Below are 20,198 nucleotides of genomic sequence, written 5' to 3'. Positions count from 1 at the left end.
GTGGGGTGTCTGGGGTGTTTAGGGCTCAGAGCAGGGTGTCTGGGGTGTGTAGAGCTCAGAGCGGGGTGTCTGGGGTGTGTAGGGCTCAGAGTGGGGGTCTTGGGGGCGAGGACACAGTTCCTGGCCTCCGGAGCCAGCTGCCCGGTAGCACCGCTGACCACCAGGCGACGCTGCGGCAAAGGCAGGAGCCCGGCGCTGCCGCTGCGATAAATGCACACACGGGGCCCAACCGTCTGGTTCCACGTAAAGGACTTCGGGCACAGACACGGCTGGAGCTGCCGGGACGGGCTAGTGCTAAACGTTTAGTTGCTGATTGAAATGGAGGTTGACTGGGCCTCCTCTATGCTATCAGCCCTCCGAGGGAGGAGCGCGGCCCAGGAGGAGGGGTTTCTGGTTTCCAGGCGTGAGGGGAACAGGAAGTGACTCAGTGAACACGCCTGGGCGAGGGGACTGCGTTCAGTGGTGAAGGATGCAAACCCCAAACGTGAGCGACGCCGTTCTGATGGCGACACCTGGGAGGCAGTGGCAGGGGGACGGGGAACCTGGCTCCCCCAGGAGGTGTGAGCGGTGAGGGGGTGGGGGAGGAGGAGAGAGACCCAGAGAGGTGGAGGGGCAGGGCCTGCGACCCCGCCTGTGGGAGCCTCGCCCCGCCCCTCGCCTGCGCCAGGCTGTGGACGGGCAGGATGGTCTGTCTGTCTGTCTGTCTGTCTGGGCAGCGGCTTCATTTTCCCAGTGGAGCAGGTGGATATCAGTCTCTCTGAGTAAATAATGGAGCGAAAACACCAGGAACGTTTTGCAGGAATCATGAATCGCTCACCCGTGGGCGTCCCCCCGCCACCCCCCCCCCCCCCCCGCCCCCATAATACTGGTGTCAAAACGGCATCTCTACCAAGTTGAGAAAAAAGCGAACACTGATGACGAGTTATCCAGACAAGACGGGGTGCGTGGGAGACACTAACGTCTGCAAGTTTAGGTTTTTCCAGTTTTCTATTTGGCAGTTCATAGTAAATATATACTGAAATAGACAGAATTTTCTTATTTACGATAAGGAAAGAGGTGGGAATACTTATACCATATGTTACTCTGCTCCCTATGTAAGGTCCCTTAATCTCGACGTTACAGAAATACGGCTGTGCACACAAGCAGATGTGGGAACCCCTTTCACGTCCCGCGTGGTTCAGGGTTCCGGTTCAGGGTTCGGGTTCTGGAGAAGGCCGCACACAAATGAAAAGAGACTCGGAAAAGTATTAATTTGGGAATATTGGGGGCCAGGCGGGAGCCCACCTCTAGTGGGAGGACTACCCCTTGCTCTGGCCTTGCAATCCCTTTTATTGAGACTATGGGATACGCCCATAACCTTTAGGCAGGAAATTCCAATAACAGAAATTTACATGGGAGAAACAGAGGTGGAGGCTGCTTCAGCTAACAATGTTTCAACTAAACAGTGAGTGATCAAAACAATTAAGGTTGTTGACCAGCCTTCCCAGTTTCCTGGCCACATCCTTCCATCAGTGGTAGAATGATTGGTTTCCGGCAAGCAGATAAAGTAACACTAGCACAGTACTGTATACATGTTAGATACAACAATATGAGGACACTATCTATTAAAAGCCCAGCGACCAAATGGCGGAACAATCAGAACGACCAGCCGACCAGCCGCTATGACGCGCACTGACCACCAGGGGGCAGGTGCTCAATGCAGGAGCTGCCCCCTGGTGGTCAATGTGCTCCCCCAGGGGGAGCAGCTGCTCAGAGGGCAGGTCCACAGCGGCTTGGCTGACCGGGATGAGCGGTGCTCCCACAGAGGGCCCATCCCCACCGGCCACGCCCCCACCAGTGCGCAAATCCGTGCACCGGGCCTCTAGTTGCACACACACACGTAGATACAATAACACCAGAACAATTATGCGAGTCTTGCTGAAGTTTGTGTTTATTTGCTCATCTATGATCACCCAACCAGCAATTAGTTACTCTGAAGTTCAAAGCTGACTTGACTCCCACATGCCTGTGCTTTCCCTCATTCCACACTTACAGATAACGACCCACAGGTGAGCGACGGTTCCTCCCCCCCATGCACGTGCCCTGTGGGGACAGAAGGCAGGAGCGCCCGTCCGTCCGTCTGTCTGTCTGTCTGTGGACAGGGCTGGTTCCCGGGGGAGGCTGTGCTGGAGGAGGGACTGACAAGATCACCTCCCCTTCTGATAAGATGGGACTCAGCAGTGCAGGAAGTGTTACTGGTTTTAAAAAGATATTGTAGTTCATTCTAGAAAGCTCTGACTAGGCTTACGTGATCTTTCATTAATTACAGGTTCATCTCGCACTGCGACAGCAGCGAGGCTGAGGCTGAGGCCCGCAGCACCCGCCGCCAGGAGGCGATGGCCTCGTTCTGTACTCGATGGCCGCATCCAGGGCCTCCATGGCCTCGTCCAGCTGGAACAGCGTCCGCTCCTCCTCGGGCGGGAGCAGGCTGCCCTGCCGCAGCTTGCCGTCGATCTCCAGGCGCTGCTTCAGCGAGTCCTTCTCCTGGCACAGGCGTCGACCTCCCCGCGGATCTGCTGCCGGCTCTGGGCACTGCCCCGGCACAGCTGCCCGCTCTTCTCCGACAGCTCCCTCTCCAGGGGCTCCAGCGGCTGGACACGCGCACGCCGTCCTCGGTCAGGGCCCGCCAGCCCCCTCTTCTCCTGCACCAGGGGCTCCTTCTTGGCCAGGATGGCCGCCCGCTTGCGCAGCCCCTCCCCCCGCTCCTCCTGCGCCCGCCGCTGCTGCGGGACCTTCTCCATCTCCTGGTCCGGCCACTTCTTCTGCTCCTCGATCTGCTGCTGCTGCTCCAGGGTGAACACCGAGCCGCTGCTGCCGCTGCGCCACTTCCTCTGGAACGCGCGATCTCCTCCGTCTTGATGCGCAGGATCTTCTGTTGCTGCTCGTGCCTCAGCTCCAGCTCCTTGACCCGGGGCTGCCGCTTGCTCCTCTCCGTCTCCTCCCGCAGCCGCCGCTGCAGCTGGCCCTGCTGCTGCCGCATGAGCGCACGTTCCGCTCCAGCTCCCGCAGCCGCTTCTCGCTCTGGGCCGACAGCGACGCCAGCTGCTCGGTCGCCTGCTTCTTCTCCCTCAGCACCTGCACCTGGCTCTGGGCGCAGCCACCCGCCTGCGGAACTCCTGCAGCCGGGACCGCTCGCCCGGGCCTGGGCTCCCTGCCCTCCAGGTCCCGCACCCGCGCGGCCTCCTGCTCCAGCTCCCGATGCGATGGCTGTGCTGGCGGTTCAGGGCCTGGGCTGCCTTCTCCGTGAGGACCAGCTCGCTGCCACCGATGAGCCCCTCCTTCATGCAGATGTTGATGGCCAGTTCCCGGATCTTCTGCTGGGCCTGGGCCTTGCTCCCCTGGGCCACTGTCCCCCCGAGCTCACCTCTGGGCTCCAGGACGGCTGCACCCAGCTCCTCAGGGCGAAGCTCTGGGCCCTTGCTGCTGGGGGGGTGGGGCGGGGAGACTCCCTGGGCGGGCCTCCACCCTCTGGTTGCACTTGCTGATCCCGTTTCTGCGCAGGGGCAGGGTCCTCGGGGCGGCTCCTCCCTGTCCCCCTCCCCTCCTCCTTGTCCTCCTCGTCCTCCCCGCCATGGGGCACCTCTCCCCAGTTCTCCGGGCCAACTTCATCTCCTGAAGGCACGCGGGGGCACCATGCCCAGCACGTGGGAGTGGGCACCCGCCAGGGGGGCTGTGTGAGGCCGGGCACAAAGGACCCTGGAGGCAGGCCCTGCAGGAGCCCCGGGCCCCCCAGCCTGGCCGCACCAGCTCCAGCCGCAGCTCCAGCCGCAGCCCTGCCATGTCCTCCTGCTGCTCACGCAGCCGGTCGCTCTGCAGTCTGTATTGCTCCATGGCGTCCTCCAGGGCGGCCAGGAAGTCTCGGTTCTCCTCCTCCAGGCAGGCCACCTGGCTCTGCATGGCCAGCAGCGCCCCCTCGTCGTCCTTTCTGCCACCGGGTCCCTGAGTGGTGCTCTCGATGCCGCTGTCTGGCCCGGAGGCGGAGCTCAGGGCGCTGTGCTCGCCCTTGATGGCGCTCAGCCAGTCGCACACCTTGTGGGCAGTGGCCCAGGGCAGCCCGGGCTCGGCCTGCAGGAGGCTGTAGGCGGCGTCAGTGCGGGCCAGTAGCGTGTGCACTCGGCGCCCAGGTGGCCACGGCGGTGGCAGCGGTGGGGCCCGGGCCATGCAGGCCACGGTGGATGATGCGTGTCTCAGAGCGGTGCCGTGGGGGACACCTCGCCCTGGCCGCCTCCTCGGGCGCCCGCTCCGGCTCGGGCCGCCAGTTGGTGGATGTTCTGGGCGCGGCCGGCGTAGGTGAGGGTGTGGAGGGTCTCATCGAAGTCGGAGGATGAGGGGCTGACGCAGGCGATCATCCCCGTGTTGGCGTTCCCGCCCAGCGAGTCTTTGAGGGTCCGGGTGATCTTGGGGTCCCAGTAGGGGATGTGGCTGCCGCGCCGCTGGGGGTCGCCTGATGACGTTGCCCAGGGCCAGGAGGCTGCTGCTGATCTGGATGCCCTCCTTGGGGCGCCCGCCGGTGCTGCCCGTCTTGAGCACCCGCTCAGAGCCTGCCAGGTCCACGAGGTGGAACGTGGAGAGGAGCCGCTGGGCTGTGGCGGGGCGGGGCAGGCGGCTGGGGGCGCGCCCCCCTGCTCCAGGGTCACAGTGAGGACCGTGTGCGAGCGGCTGGACCGGCGGGTGAGGTGTGGGCCCCGTGTGCCGCGTTGTCCATCTCCAGGACGCTCAGCGCCTCGTCCAGGCCTCCACGTCCACCGCCTTCCCCCGCACAGCACCCCGTTCCCACGCTCGTCCTCGCGCAGCGGGAGGTCCGGCGGGCGGCGCCCACCTCCCGCAGGTCGCGGAACGCCTCCTTGTGCGCTTCCAGGTGGACACGTGCACTAGACAGTCAAGCGGGGCGTTCCCATCGAGGAGCTCGAAGGCCTCGGCCGTGACCCGCGGGACGGTGCCCTGCTGGTCCTCGAGGAGGGAGGCCACACTGGTCTCCCCCATGGTCTTCCCGGAGCCCGTCTGACCGTCTGGCCGGAGGCGAAGGCGGTGGCATTGAAGCCCTCGAAGAAGGCCTCCAGCAGGGGCCGCACGCAGGCCTGGTACACAGCCTCCTGCCCGGGGCCTCGTCCAGCACCACGTGGAAGCCGAAGCTGCGGTCCCAGCCCAGGTGACCCGGCCCCACAGTTAGCGCGGGCTGCCCCAGGGGTCCCTGCAGGGGGCAGCGCAGCCCCGGACCCTGCAGCCAGATTCCGAGCCCACTTTTTTTTTGTTTTAAATATATTTTTATTGATTTCAGAGACGAAGGGAGAGGGAGAGGAGAGAAACATCCATGATGAGAGAGAACCATGGATCGGCTGCCTCCTGCACACCCCACACTGGAGATCGAGCCCGCAACCCAGGCCTGTGCCCTGACGGGACTGGGTCCAGGACCTCCTGGTTCCTAGGCCGACGCCCAACCCCTGAGCCACCCAGCCGGCCGGGCTGACTTCCTCTCATGAGTCGGTGTGGTGGCCGTGGAGTTTGTAAAAGTCCACGTTTGCTGACTCTGAATCAGCTCTCGCAGCTGCAGAATCCCTGTGGTTTGGCGCGCGGCCAGTGGGCTCAGGAGTCGGCCTGAGGGAGACCGGGCATCGTGGGTGAGGAAGTAGGAGAGGGCAGGGGGCCCAGAGGGGTTCTTGTCTTCCTGCCAGGCGGCCTCACGGGCCCTCCTTCCCTTCTCAGTCCCCCCAGCGAACAATTAAGAATCATCAGGTGTTTCTCCCAGTTCAAGCTTTCTTCTGAGAATCCATTGCTGCCGCAGGTGAGAAGCCCCCCCCTCCACCCTTAGACTTTCCGGAAAGCAGGAAAGTCAAGAAAAAGTTTCCCCATCTAAACTGTGTGTTCCATGAGAAAGACACAGACAAAAGATAATCCAAACATTCACCTGCAGAAAGTGAGCAAATTATAGTCCCTATAATATCACCTTTCTTACGCCACCTGGGCGCTCTGAATAGAAGCCAATGTTTTCAAAAAGAACCTGATTGAAATACCAAAGGAAAACGAGAGGACAACAACATCCATGCCTTTCCCTACAGCAGATGAGCCACGGGGCGGGCCTGCCCCTCATTCCCGCCCCGGGGGCACGGAGCTGCGGCTGCAGGCTGCCGGAGAGCTCAGCGCGGCCCTGGGAACGGGGTGCGATGCCACACCCCTGCTTGGGAGCAGGTATTGCTCAGTAAGAATTAAAATCAATCATTAAGGGCGATGATTCTAGTTTATGTGCCAGTGAGGCTGATGTAGCACAAAATCATCCTTCTTTATAAATTTTTGTTGAATTTATTGGAGTGACATTGCTTAAGAAAATTATGTAGGTTTCAGGGGTACAAGTCTGTAAGACATCATCTGTCTGTTGTATTGTGGGTTCACCACCCCAAGTCCTGTCCCCTTCCCTCACCATCCATCCCCCCTCTCCCACCGCCCCGTCTGGTAGTCACATGCTGGTGTCGGGGTCTGTGAGGTTTTATGATGATTTTGCTCAGTCCCTTCCCCTTTCCCACCCTGACAGGGTTGGGCTGTTCTCTGCAGCTGAGTCTGTTTCTGGCTCATTTGGGTCCTTAGGTTCCTGTGTGAGTGAGGTCTTGGCACTTGTCCTCCTCGGCGGCTCCGTGCGCTTGGTGTCGTAAACTTCTCCTTCTGAAGACCCAGACCTGCCTCCTGGTGCCGGAGCTGGGGGTCGTGTCCGTAGCCACAGGCCTCCGTCCTCCACAAGGACTTCCCCTCGGGGTGAGCATAGCTCGGCGTGTCACTCCTGTCCTGGATCCACACCCAGGCACCACACCCCTCGCACAGGCACCTCGGAGGCGGAAGTGTGTGCATGAGTGTGTGTGTGTGTGCGTGTGTGTGTGTGTGTTGGGGGGGCTCTCACTGCAGAACAGCGGTCACTGACAGGGAGGAGCCTCGTCCTAATCCCGCCTTCCCGCTTCCTCCGTTTCCTGTCAGTAATGAAGGCGCTCGGCCTGTCTTGCTCCCACCAGCCAAAGGTCGTCTCTTAGAATCAGGGTCGCGCCACATAAATACAGGGTAAGGTCACAGTGTGAGTACGTGAGACACGGAGTTTATGGCTGTATTATTATTAATTATTGTATTGTTTTCCATATGAACAACTGTAAGCCTACGTTTGCCCACCCCATCTACACTAATAAAAAGAGAAACATGCAAATTGCCCGTACCTCCGCTACACCCACAAGCCATGCCCACCAGCCAATCAAGAGTGAGTATGCAAATTAACCCAACCAAGATGGTGGCGGCCACGGAGCTGGAGCAAGCAGGAGGCTTGGGTTGTCCTGGCGATGGAGAAGCCAAGCTTCCCTCCCCGCTGGCCAGCACTGGCCTCCACTCAAGGCTACAAAGTTTCAATTATAGAAGATAAATAAATCCCAGATACTTCCAGCCGGCCCTGGCCTCCATTTGGGTCACCAGGGGCCGTGGCCAGCCTGCAAACCACCACAGGCCCCTCGCCCAGGCCGCCCCACGCCCCAAGGGAGCCCCCACCCTGATCCAGGACACCCTTCAGGGCAAACCAGCCGGCCCCCACCCATGCACCAGGCCTCTATCCTATCTAATAAAAGAGTAATATGCAAATTGACTGTCACTCCAACACACAATATGGCTGCCCCTATGTGGTCAAAGATCCTACCCCCATGTGGTCAAAGATCCTGCCCCATGTGGACACAAGATGGCCGCCACAAGATGGCCAGCAGGGGAGGGCAGTTGGGAGGGACCAGACCTGCAGGGGAGGGCAGTTGGGGGGGACCAGGCTTGCAAGGGAGGGCAGTTAGGGGTGACCAGGCCTGCAGGGGAGGGCAGTTAGGGGCAATCAGGCTGGCAGGGGAGCAGTTAGGCATCAATCAGGCTGGCAGGGGAGTGGTTAGGGGATGATCAGCCCTAGTCGCAGGCCAGGCCTAGGGACTCTGCCCGGGAACGAATTTCTTGTGCTGGGCCTCTAGTCTATTACGATGAGGACATTTTTCTCTAAAAATAATTATGCTGACACACTTTACATCATTAAGATGATTGTTCTTCACTCTTCATGTCCTCTTCTGAAAAATACATTGTGCAGCCCTGGCCGGTGTGGCTCCGTGGATAGAGCGCCGGCCTGCAGACCAAAGGGTCCCGGGTTCGATTCCGGTCAAAGGCACGTACCTCGGCTGCAGGCTCCTCCCCGGCCCAGGCTCTGGTCGGGGCTCGGCAGGAGGCAGCCAATCGATGTGTCTCACTCACATCGATGTTTCTCTCTGTCTTTCCCCCTCTCTCCCGCTCTCTCTAAAATCCATGGAAAAATATCCTCGGGTGAGGATTAAAAAATAAAATTTTAAAAAGTAGAATACCTATTGTTACATGATTTTTTTCCCCCAATAGATGTTTTGTCTTTTGGTCACATGAACTTTAATCTGGGTAGTCGGCAGATTCCGTGTAACTTGCATTCCGTGTAACTTGCATTCCGTGTAACTTGCATTCCGTGTAACTTGCGTGCGCACACTGAGCTCGCTGTTAACGTTTCCTATGTCCAGTTGCTTCTCTGTCAGAGGCAGACCTGCAGGCAGGGCCTACTTCCTCATAGTCCCCAAAGCGCTTTTTTTTGGGTGATTTCATTTCTTCTTCCAAGAAGATTGGCTGACCCTCCCTGAGCAAGTTCCGGTGTTGTGTTTAGTCACAGACGAGACACAGAAATGACCGCCCGGCTCTCCTCCTGTGGGTGGGAGTCGGCAAGGCACACAGCCCGGGTCCCGCCCCAGGTTCTAGGAACTGGGGTTCCGTCCAGGCGCTCGAGCCGATTCATTCCGATCTGTCTCGCCTCTGGTGACAAGGCGACATGTGGAGAGTTTCAGAACGAAGCTGTTGGTTCATTTTCATGTTTTAACACCAATAGTTCTAAGCTTTCAAATTTGTCCTATAAACTGATTCTTTGTTTAACGGGGAACAAAGCTAAGAAATCAGAACTTGGGCCCTAACTAGTTTGGCTCAGTGGGTAGAGCGTCTGCCTGTGGACTGAAGGGTCTGAGGTTCGGCTCCCGGTCAGGGCACAGGCCCGGGGTGTGGGCTCCATCCCTAGTCGGGGGCGTGCAGGAGGCAGCTGATCCATGATTCTCTCTCATCATTGATGTTTCTCTCTCTCTCCCTCTCCCTGCCTCTCTGAAATCAATAAAAATATATTTTAAAAAAAGAAACAAAACAGAACTTGGTTTTAAACAGACTAATGAGGAGTAAATTTTTTTAAAAATATATTTTATTGATTTTTTACAGAGAGGAAGGGAGAGGGATAGAGAGTTAGAAACATCGATGAGAGAGAAACACCGATCAGCTGCCTTCTGCACACCTCCCACTGGGAATGTGCCCGCCACCAAGGTCCATGCCCTTGACCGGAATCGAACCCGGAACCCTTCAGTCTGCAGGCCGACGCTCTATCCACTGAGCCACACCGGTTTCGGCATCCTGCTTCTTCAGAGACTGCCTTTCTCCGCTGCAAAGGGCCTATTTTATTAAACACTGAACGGTGTTTCACAGGGGGTGATTTTTTCCACACCCACCTCCGGGGTTATGGACGGACCAGTTTAGTACGGGAAACGCCTCGCCCTCGCCTCCTTTCTCTCGTGGTTCCTTCTTCTTCCTGCCTTGTCGCCATCCTCTCGGACCCGCGTAGATGTTTTGGCTTCAGGAGGTGAACGTATGAGTGGGGAGATACTAGAGCAGGGGTCCTCACACTTTTTACACAGGGGGCCAGTTCCCTGTCCCTCAGACCGCTGGAGGGCCGGACTACAGTTAAAAAAAACAACTATGAACCAATTCCTATGCGCACTGCGGGCCCGGGACGCGTCGGCTGCTAAGCAGGACAGGCAGCGGCCCCCGGCGGGCCGGATCAGTGTCCTCGGCGGCCGCCTGTGGCCCGCGGGCCGTCGTTTGAGGACCCCTGTACTAGAGAGGGAAATGCACAACCGCGGGGAGGAAACTTAAAGGTGGAGCACGCGTTCCCCCTGGCTGCTCTCAAGGCTCCTTGCAGGTCGGCCCCCACGCGCTAAGCAGCGTTCAGACACCAGGTGCATCATCCAGTGACTCGTTACTTTATTCCTGCTTCTGGCGATTATAAGCCAGGGACACTAAGGTGGCGCCCACCGCACGCACGCACGGGCCTCTGTGGGGATTAGAAGACGCCCTGCCCAGGACGGCCGCGCCCCGCCCCCCTGCCCTGGGTCTGAGGTGGGTCCGCCCTGGTGACATCCCTCCCTGCCTCCCTTCCTGGTGCAGCTTCTGTTGGTTTCAGCCCTGGGAGCGGCTGCAGGGAGCTGGGAGGAGGCCTAAGGAGAGGCTGGCCTCACCCCAGGCGCCCTCCCTCCTGCAGAGGCGTCCTCCGCGGACTCTCTCTGATACGGCCCCCCTCTCCGATAGCGCCCCCCCTCACCCTGCGGGCCCTGGGCGGCTGCACCCTCCTGGGTAGTGTCCCCACCTCAGGCTGTGCCTTCCTAACGGGCCTGTTTACCACACTCGGCTCAGATCACCCCGTTTGCGGGCCGTCAGCTTCCTGCTGGGGCTCCAGCTGGTGAATGCTTTCTTGGCAGGATGTTGGTTCGTTGATGGGAGCAGGTGATCAGCCCCTTCCCTTTAAGCTTGTCGGGGTGGGGGGTGCAGGCCACCCTTGGACCGCACCTGCACCTTGGTTGCAACCCAAGTGGTGTGTGTGCATGTGTGATCATTGTGTGTATGTGCATGTGTGATCATTGTGTGTGAGTGTGTGCATGTGTGATCATTGTGTGTGTTCATGTGTGATCATTGTGTGTATGTGCATGTGTGATCATTGTGTGTGTGCATGTGTGGTCGCATCTATGGTCATTGTGTGTGTGTGATCATTATGTGTGTGTGTGCATGTGTGATCATTGTGTGTGTATGTGTGATCATTGTGTGTGTATGTGATCATTGTGTGTGAGTGTGCATGTGTGATCATTGTGTGTGTATGTGTGATCATTGTGTGTGCTCATGTGTGATCATTGTGTGTGTGTGTGCATGTGTGATCATTGTGTGTGTGAGTGTGCATGTGCGATCATTGTGTGGTCGCATCTATGGTCATTGTGTGTGTGCGTGTGTGATCACGTGTGCTCTCATGAATTCCCAGGATGAAGTATTAGCAGTGCAGTTGCTGGGTCAAAGGTTATTCATACTGTTCCACTGTGAAGGAGTTTGCCAGATGGCTCTCCAAGAAGCCAGCCTGCATTTACCTTTCTCTCTGCTCTTGTCAACTGTAGGTTGTGAAACTTTAATTTTTTTTTGCCATTTTATCGGTAAAATGCTATCTCTTTTTCTCTATGACATTATATTTCTTTCATTATGAGGAAATTGTGGGCTTTTCCCCATATATCTTGGATACTTACATATGCTTAGTTGATTTTTCTGTTGGGTTAATTTTTTCCTTATTTAGAAGTACTATTTTTACATGAAGGAAGTAGGCTCCTTGTCGTATGTGTAGCCAATGTTCTTTTCCAATGTTTCATTCCTGTGGCTGTGTCTGAGCTTGTACAGGCAGATAACATCACCCTTTCCGGGGCGCCTGGATTTCACGTCGGGCTGAGAAATGAGAAATGCCTTTCTCACGCGGAGAGAGCAGCTGAGAAACCCAGGTCCGTCCCTCGTTCACATTGCTCTTTTGACGCCTGCCTTAGTGACCCTGGGAATCAGCCGGGTGAGAGGAAGGAGCCAGCAGGTCCAGCTGCCCAGCTGGTTGTTGTGGGGCCATCGGTGAAGCCTGGTCTGGCGAGGACACAGGGAGCAGCACAGCTCCTCGTCATTCGTGTGGGACGCCATCTTCACTGTCCCCGACCTTCCCAGGGCTTGGGTTTGTCTGTAGTCTCCTCATGTCCTTCCGTTGGTGTGGCCGTGGCAGGAAGATGGTTAGGGCGGCCCCAGGGACCCCAGTACAATTCAGGCCCAGGTGCAATCCCCTCCCCCAGGGGCGGCCGGACCTGGTGACGCTCGTGATGAACCGGACGCTGCGAGCGTGATGGGACGTCTGTGAGCAGTTACTACAACCCCTGGGGCTGCTCATCCTTCCTGCTCCCATGGGGGAGCCGCCCTGTGGGGGACACCCGGGCCGGTGATGTTGTAGATCCCGAGTCGCCCACCAGCGAGACCACCTCCTTCCACCAGCCAAGGAGCCAGCTTGGAGGCGGGCCCTGCCCTGGGTGAGACCCGAGGGTGGCCGGTACGATGCTTGATGCTTCGTGTCCTGGTCAGACCCCCAGAGTCAGGAGACCCGGCTGAACCCCCACGTCCAGGGCCCTGACTCACAGCAACCGGAGATGAACACCCTGAGCTGTTCAGGCCGACGAGTTTGGGGAAGTTTGTTGCGCAACGATGGACGACGAACACGCAGGTCCCGCCACACATGTTTCACTTCTTGTAGTTTTGTTTTCATATTTGACAAAAGACGTCTTTTCTAGTTATATTCTCTCCAGATCCCCCCCGGATAGTCCAGTAGATGGAAGCTTCCAGATAAACTTAATATTGGTTAGTCACATATCTCCCAAGGTCTTGGTCCTTTTAAAATTTATTTTTTTGAAGGTTGAATTGATCCTTTTAGAGCTTTTAGCTCTTCTATGTAGAAACACTCAACTTTTCTTTTATGTCTCCTCAGTAAACTGTAACATTTTCTTCCTATTTGTTCTGTCTATTCACTGTCAAGATGATACCTCATTATTTGTTGTTGTTTTTTTTGCTATTGTAAGATTTATTTTCTCTGTTATTATGATTTGTATATATAGGAAAACTATTCATTTTTATAAATGGCATTTTAACCAGCCATTTTATTTAATCTTGTCCTGCAATCATGTGATCTTGAAATAATGAGAATTATGCATCTGGTCATTCCCGAGACATAGACTCCTTATTTATTTTCCTTATTTGATGGCATTGGCTTTTCCTTCCGGAACATGGAGTTACAGCGGTGACAGCACTTAAGTTTTGTTTGGGAAATCGGAATGCGGAGTGGAAAGTTTTACCGTTGAATTTGAGGCGGTGAAATAGAAGGATTGGTCTATTTTGCTTTGTATCAGGAATGGCCGTTTGACTTCACGTCATTTAAGTTCTGCCTTTATTGAGGAGGTTACTGGATGCTTCTCATGTGAACGGTTAACCCTGAAAGCTGTGCTAACAGATCCTCACGTCAACAATGCGGCAAGTGGGGACACCCCTTGGGGCTGTGGCTGAGGCTGTGCGCACACTAGGATCGCACCTCCGCAAATCCCAGTGAAGGTTGTTTTTTTTTTTTAAATATATTTTTATTGATTTTTACAGAGAGGAAGGGAGAGGGATAGAGAGCCAGAAACATCGATGAGAGAAACATCGATCAGCTGCCTCCTGCACGCCCCCCACTGGGGATGTGCCCGCAACCAAGGTACATGCCCTTGACCGGAATCGAACCCGGGACCCTTCAGTCCGCAGGCCAATGCTCTATCCACTGAGCCAAACCGGTTTTGGCAGTGAAGGTTGTTTTTAAAGCGCAACGGGGACAATAGTCCGAGTTGCTGGGGTTTCCCGGAGGACGTGACGATCAGAGACCCTTTCCTCTTCTGCCCGTTTTCCTGGGGTTCACGTCTTTAACGCCTCGTTCATCCTATGCTGCCTGTAACGCATGCGGGAAGAAAGTATCATCCTTCCCCAAGGACTTGGGCCTAAAGGACTTAGAACGTGACGCAGAAGGAAAGGCAGACTTTGGAGTCGGACGAGGCTCAGACCCGCTTGATGCCACAGGTCTGGTGCTTCGGGGGAAGGTCCCTCCACGGCAAAAGGAGAATCCCAGCTCCTTCAGGGGATGGTCACCAGAACAAGGACGTGGCACGGAGAGCGCCTGTCTGCAATGGGGGACAAGAGAGGGACACCTCTGATCCTCTCAACAGTGACGATTAGAAACAAGAGCGCCTGTCTGCGGAGGTGTCCAGCGATGTTAGTCCCACTGTGTGCGCGTAAGGTGCCCCTGCGTGGTACTCAGACGGGGGGACACCCTGTCGGCGTGATGTAGGAGGTATTTACAACCCAATCCCAGAAGCCCGGGGCGTGAAGAGACGGGGACAAGGAGGCGGGGTGGCCCGGGACTCGTGAGGGATGGCAGGCGTCCTGCTTCCGCCCGAATGAGCCGGGGAAGGCGGAGGAGACGTGTCCCAGGAGGAGCTGGAATCTGGGTGCAGCCTGGCACGTGCCTGCCCCTCACTTCCAAGTCCCGGAGGCCGAGCCTGCGTGATTGTGCCTGTCGCACACCTCGCTCGAATCAGTCATCGCTCTGGACACTGTGGCCGATGGTGCAATCCTTTCTCGCCTGTTTGTGTTCGGATTTCCTTGGCGTTATCACTGGCGGGGAAGAACGGATCCTCTGAGATTTCCTCTGGGACGTGATTCCTTTCAATCACGCCAGTTTAACGAATTCTCCAGGATTTCATCCTGACTCCTCCTCCTTTTGTTGGTTTTCATTCTTAAACTAGAGGCCTGGTGCCCGGATGCGTGCCCTGGTGGCGGGTGGGGGGCATGGCCTGTGGGGATCGGCCTGCTGTGAGCACTGCTCCCCCGGGTCAGCCCAGCAGCACTCCCCCTGTGGGAGCGCACTGACCACCAGGGGGCAGCTCGTGTGTTGAGCGTCTGCCCCCGGTGGTCCGTGGGCGTCATAGCGACGGGTCGGGCGGTCGTTCTGGTTGTCCGCCGGTCGGTTGCTGGGCTATGATATATATACAGATATGGCTCCTTTGTTTTTGGCTGCTTTTCTCTTGAATAATTTTGAATAAATAATTAAAAAAAAATACCTGCAGCCCTGGCCAGTTTTGCTCAGTGGATAGAGTGTCAACCTGTGGACTGAAGGGTCCCGGGTTCGATTTCAGTCAAGGGAACACTGTGGATCGAGCCCACAACCTGGGCATGTGCCCTGACTGGAATCGAACCATCATCTCTGGTTCCTAGGTCAATGCTCAGCCCCTGAGCCACACTGGCCACGTGGGGTAGCAGTAGTTTTTAATGAAAAAAAAAGTCGTGACCACCTGTGGAATGTTCTTTCTGGTCCTCGTGGGAAGATGCATAGATGTTTTCACCCTGGAAAGCAGAGTGGCATTATCTCTTCGAGCTACATACTCACAGGCCAGGTGGCCTGGCCATCCTGCTCTCGGGAATATGTCCAAGAGGAAGCCGGCCCACGTGTGACGGGCAGCGTGCGAATGCCGTGTCAGCAGGTCCCCAGCAGAACGTTCGCCATGGCCCACGCCTGGGAGGGCCGGGGTGCCCGTCAGTGGGACAGGGGGTGAGAGAACTGCCGTGCAGTCACACCGTCCGGTGGCACACAGCTTCTTACTGATAACGTACTGCCACACCCACGACAGGATACGTCCCGTAAATATAATGTCGAGTGGAAAATACTAAAAGCCAAGAGGTTATCTTCAGCATGCTATCCTTCTACAAATGAAGGTAAGAGCAAATAAAAGTATATGTATTAGAAATACATACAGATAAAAATTTAGAAAATGCTTATTGAATTTAACATGATTATTTATTTATATATTTTTTAAAGCATCAATTCTTTTTTATTTTATGGATTTGAGAGAGAGAGAGAGAGAGGGAGAGGGAGACAGAGAGAGGGAGAGGGAGACAGAGAGAGAGGGAGACAGAGAGAGGGAGAGAGAGAGAGAGAGAGGGAGGGAGAGAGAGGGGGAAGGAAGGAGAGAGAGAGGGAGAGGGAGAGGGAAAGGGAGAGAGAGAGAGAGAGAGAGGAGAGAGAGAGAGAGAGAGAGAGAGAGAGAAACAGAAACACCAGTTTGTTGTTCCACTTATTTGTGCATCGTTGGTTGGCCTTGTCTGTGTCCTGACCTGGGATCGGACCTGCAACCTTGGCTTATGAGGACGATGCTCTAACCAGGTGAGCAGCTGGCCAGGCTCATATAATTCTTTAAACTGGCAATGTCCTCAGGGAGCACTTGCTGAGCGTCCGGTTGCAATTAGGGTCCTGGTCACCAGCCCCCCGACAGCCCCCGGTGCCCCCGGCTCAGGCTCCTGCTCCGACCCCTCCCACTCGGACCAGATGCCGTTGAGTCACCGAGGATGTTGCCCAAGGACCACGCGTGGCTCCTGAGGCCAGAGCACAAGGACCATGTGGCGTCGGCCTGGCCCTCTCGGGCGACTCCCTTTGGCGGAAGCACCGCCGTCATGAGGACGCGGCCTCTGCCAGCAAAGAGCCGTGGGTGGGTGAGTCACCTCGGAAAATCCCGAGCCCCAGGGCCCGTGGGTGGCCGCGGCCCCGGACCACGGTGGACGAGAACCTAGGAGTGACCCCAGCCGGGACCTCCAGCCCCTGCCCCCCAGCGCCTGACCTAGCGCAGCTGCGAGACAACGAATGCCTGTGGTTCCTCTGAGCGGCTACCACCCGCAGCGGCTGGCTCTGCAGCAACGCCTGCCACGGCAGAGTTCACCGGTGGCTGCCCCTTAAGCCGTCCTTCCACTGGGCAGCGCTGTCCTTGTACGAAGAACCTCGACGTTCACATTTCGACAACAAATTGCTCCTAAGTAATGGCTGCCCTGGTCTTGTTTATAGGGTATAAAATTGTTCAAATGTCTTAATACACAGTTTGCATTTTAAAAATTACCTTTATAATGTTAATCATTTTGAATATAAAATGAAAGCTTACGTTTCTTAAAATTTTAGCACAGTGGAAGGTATATTTGGAGCTGGGAAATTAATATCGACTCGTGAGTGAACAACTCCATCCTGAGAATAAAACGATCATAAAAGGTGAGTCTACGCCAGCCGTGGGCAAACTACGGCCCGCGGGCCGGATCCGGCCCGTTCGGCTGTTCTATCCGGCCCGCGGAGCCGAAAGAGCGGAGGGTTCTCTTGCTCTCCCCTCCGCTCCTTCACCAGCAGCAGTGTTAACATGGCAACGTCGGGAAACACGGCCGCAGCTCCTTCTTCTGAGTGGGCGGATTTATATCCCCATTCAGTAGAAGGAACAACCTCTCCATCTTCCAGAGGCTCCTTGGAATGCCCGCGGACGCGTCCCCCGACATCACCCTGGGAATGCGTAGACACGTTATCGTGGTGATGTAGGGAGACACGCCCCTGGAGAGCACAGGATCAGAGCATTAGCTAAAAAGGAGACCAACAACACTGTTCCCACTGAAGTTGATGTTTTAAAGACCAAAAACCTTTCAACCCAGTCTACATTGCCATCTACATCTACATCCCGGGCATAATTTGGAAGTTGCACTAAAGAAAATGTTTAATTTACTGTTTACACATTTTGTTCTTTTCTATTTGTTTTAGTTTTAAATTATTTTATTATATTTAAGTTTAATTTGAAAGGCTTTTGTACCTTTCCTTTGTTAGGCAATTTTATTTTGCCTTTGCCATCTTCAATATAAGGTATGTTATTGTGCTATGATTCCTCCATTTTTTGAAGTTTCAAATTATAATAATTAGTGTTTACATTCTTCTTGTTAAAATGTTTAAAATGAATAAAACTATTGAAATTAAAAAAAAAAGACCGTACCCTTTTATGTACTGATGTTTACTTTGAATTTATATTAGTTCACACAAACACTCCATCCGTGCTTTTGTTCCGGCCCTCCGGTCCAGTTTAAGAACCCATTGTGGCCCTCGAGTCAAAAAGTTTGCCCACCCCTGGTCTACGTCCTGAAATGTAAGGTGCTATTTCCTCCCTCCTATTTACCCGTATCTTTCTCATGCTTCTGTTTCTAACAGAGACCCAACCCTACGTTGAATGTTATAATTCCAACAAGTGATTAATAACAGGGATGAAGTTTTCAAAAATAATTCAGAGCTAGAGAGACCAGAGAGAAGACTCTTCACCGTATGATTCCACGTACATGACGTTCAAACGTCAGGCCAACTGACGTGTGGCGTTAGGTTCCTGTATAGAGAGTGGTTGTCTTTTGGGGACCGGGGTCATTATTGAGGGGTGCGCCAGGGAGTCATCGGGGTAAGGAAACAGGTCTAGCCACAGATCTAGACGTGGTTCAACAGGTGTTGTCCGTCTGTTCAATGCTTTACGTTGTAAACGTGACTTGTACATTGTCCTGCAGGCATGCTTTCCGTCAAGAAAAGGGTTCTATTTAATCAAAATAAAAGACACGATGAAGGCCTGAAGCCGTGCGGATAGAGAGAAGGGGAGAAAAGAAGGGGAGTTGAGGATACGTCAGAGGTAAACGTGCAGGATGTGGAGACCGGTTTTGAGGAAGCAGAGGAATCGAGGTGAGCACAGGCAGCCTGGAAGAAGGCGGTCGGCACCCTTCACGGAGACTGACGCGTACACGGCCGGGCGTTTGCATTGGGTGTGAGACGGCGCGTGTGAGCAGTGCGGAGAGAGGACGTCCTGAGTCCAGAAACTCTGGGACCATGAACCTTCCCAGGGGCAACGGGAAGGGACGCCCTGAAGCATGGACGTGGGCGAGGAACGCGATGCTGTTACCATCCCTGCCGGTGAGGCGTCCGCTTCCCCGTGGCAGTGAATTCCACTTCTACTTCGTTCCACACGCTGGTCAGGTGAATGCTTTCTCTTTGACCCTTCTAGTTGCTCCTTCCTGATATCACCCCTTCTGTGTGTTTTTTAAATCTATTTTTATTGATTTCAGAGAAGAAGGGAGAGGGAGAGAGAGATAGAAACATCCATGATGAGAGGGAATCATCGATCGGCTGCCTCCTGCACGCCCCCCACTGGGGATGGAGCCCGCAACTAGAGCACGTACCCTTGGCCGGGAATCGAACCCGGGACCCTTCAGTCTGCAGGCCGACACTCTATCCACTGAGCCACAGCAGCGAGCTCCTCTTCTGTTTTTTGATCTGTTAGAGTCCAGGGGTCCTCAAACTTTTTTTTTTTAATATATTTTATTGATTTTTTACAGAGAGGAAGGGAGAGGGATAGAGAGTTAGAAACATCGATGAGAGAGAAACATCGATCAGCTGCCTCTTGCACACCTCCTACTGGGGATGTGCCCGCAACCAAGGTACATGCCCTTGACCAGAATCGAACCTGGGACCCTTCAGTCTGCAGGCCGACGCTCTATCCACTGAGCCAAACTGGTTAGGGTGGTCCTCAAACTTTTTAAACAGGGGCCAGTTCCCTGTCCCTCAGACCGTAAGAAGGCCGGACTATAGTTAAAAAAAAAAAAAACTATGAACAAATTCCTATGTGCACTGCGGGCCCGGGACACGTCGGCTGCTAAGCAGGACAGGCAGCGGCACCCAGCGGGCTGAATCAATGTCCTCGGCGGGCCGCATGTGGCCCGCGGGCCGCAGTTTGAGGACGCCTGGGTTAGACAGAGGTTTCTTACTTCACCCGATTGCCCCATAAGAGTTCTGAGTGACTCCTTTGGAATATGACTTGGGGCCTCGTCAGCTTGTCTTGGACACTTTATGGCTGTCAGTCAGCCCCTCTGAACGTGTTTGCGTGTGCAGTAAGATGCTTTTATGTCCTTGAGGGTCGTGGGGTTTCCTGGCTGTAGCTGTCTGTGGTTCCCATCAAGGGTAAAGGTCGTTCGGGCATTCCGACTCCCAACACGTCCGCCGTCTCCCTTCTCTGCGCTAGGCTGACGGGGTTGTCCCCGCTGCTGATCTCAGTCCTTCCCTTTCCCGTCGTTGGTTCCATTGTGTTTTGGATCGTGCTCGTCACTGTGTCTTCACACGAACGAATCCTTTCCTCTACAGTGTCCAATCTCCTGTTCATTCCATCCAACTGGTGAAATTTTCATTTAAAATATTGTATCTTCCCCCCCCCCCTAGAAATTGGATTTAGGTCTTTTTGATATAGCTTATACCTCTACTTAAAATATTTAATGTTCTTCTGCCTTCTCAGATATCTCTCTATATAAAAGCCAAGTGACCGGAATGACCGGAACGACCGGAATGACCGGTTGCTATGATGTGCACTGCGGCTGGCCAACCAGCCCGATGGGGGTGGGGCCGGCAGCCAACCTCTCGTGTCCCCTCCCCCCAGCCAGCTGGCCCCGATGGGCCCTGATGGGCCCCGATTGGCCCCGATCAGGGCGGGCCGGCGGGACCCCACCTGTGCACTAATTCGTGCGTTGCTATAGTTACAACAGCAGTCTGATCGCCTTGCCTACTGATGCTGTCATTTGTATTCCCGCCGTCTCTTGATCTGTTTCTATTG

The 20,198-nt window shown here is 55.3% G+C and overlaps 1 pseudogene across 1 annotated transcript in view; it reads right to left on the bottom strand.

Moving 5' to 3' along the window:
* Positions 1 to 1,824: 1,824 nt before the first annotated feature.
* The window catches only part of LOC308241354 (kinesin-like protein KIF7), a 20,707-nt pseudogene continuing 2,333 nt past the window's right edge, over positions 1,825 to 20,198 (bottom strand). Inside the window, exon 4 of the transcript in view lies at positions 1,825 to 5,230. The product of the transcript in view is annotated as a kinesin-like protein KIF7 (transcript). The remainder of the gene's footprint in view (positions 5,231 to 20,198) is intronic.

This window comes from Plecotus auritus, assembly GCF_963455305.1.
Source record: "Plecotus auritus genome assembly, chromosome: 2".
In the NCBI taxonomy this organism is placed as follows: domain Eukaryota; kingdom Metazoa; phylum Chordata; class Mammalia; order Chiroptera; family Vespertilionidae; genus Plecotus; species Plecotus auritus.
Note: the sequence above shows the minus strand (reverse complement) of the source record. Positions and strands in the feature narration are given on the sequence as shown.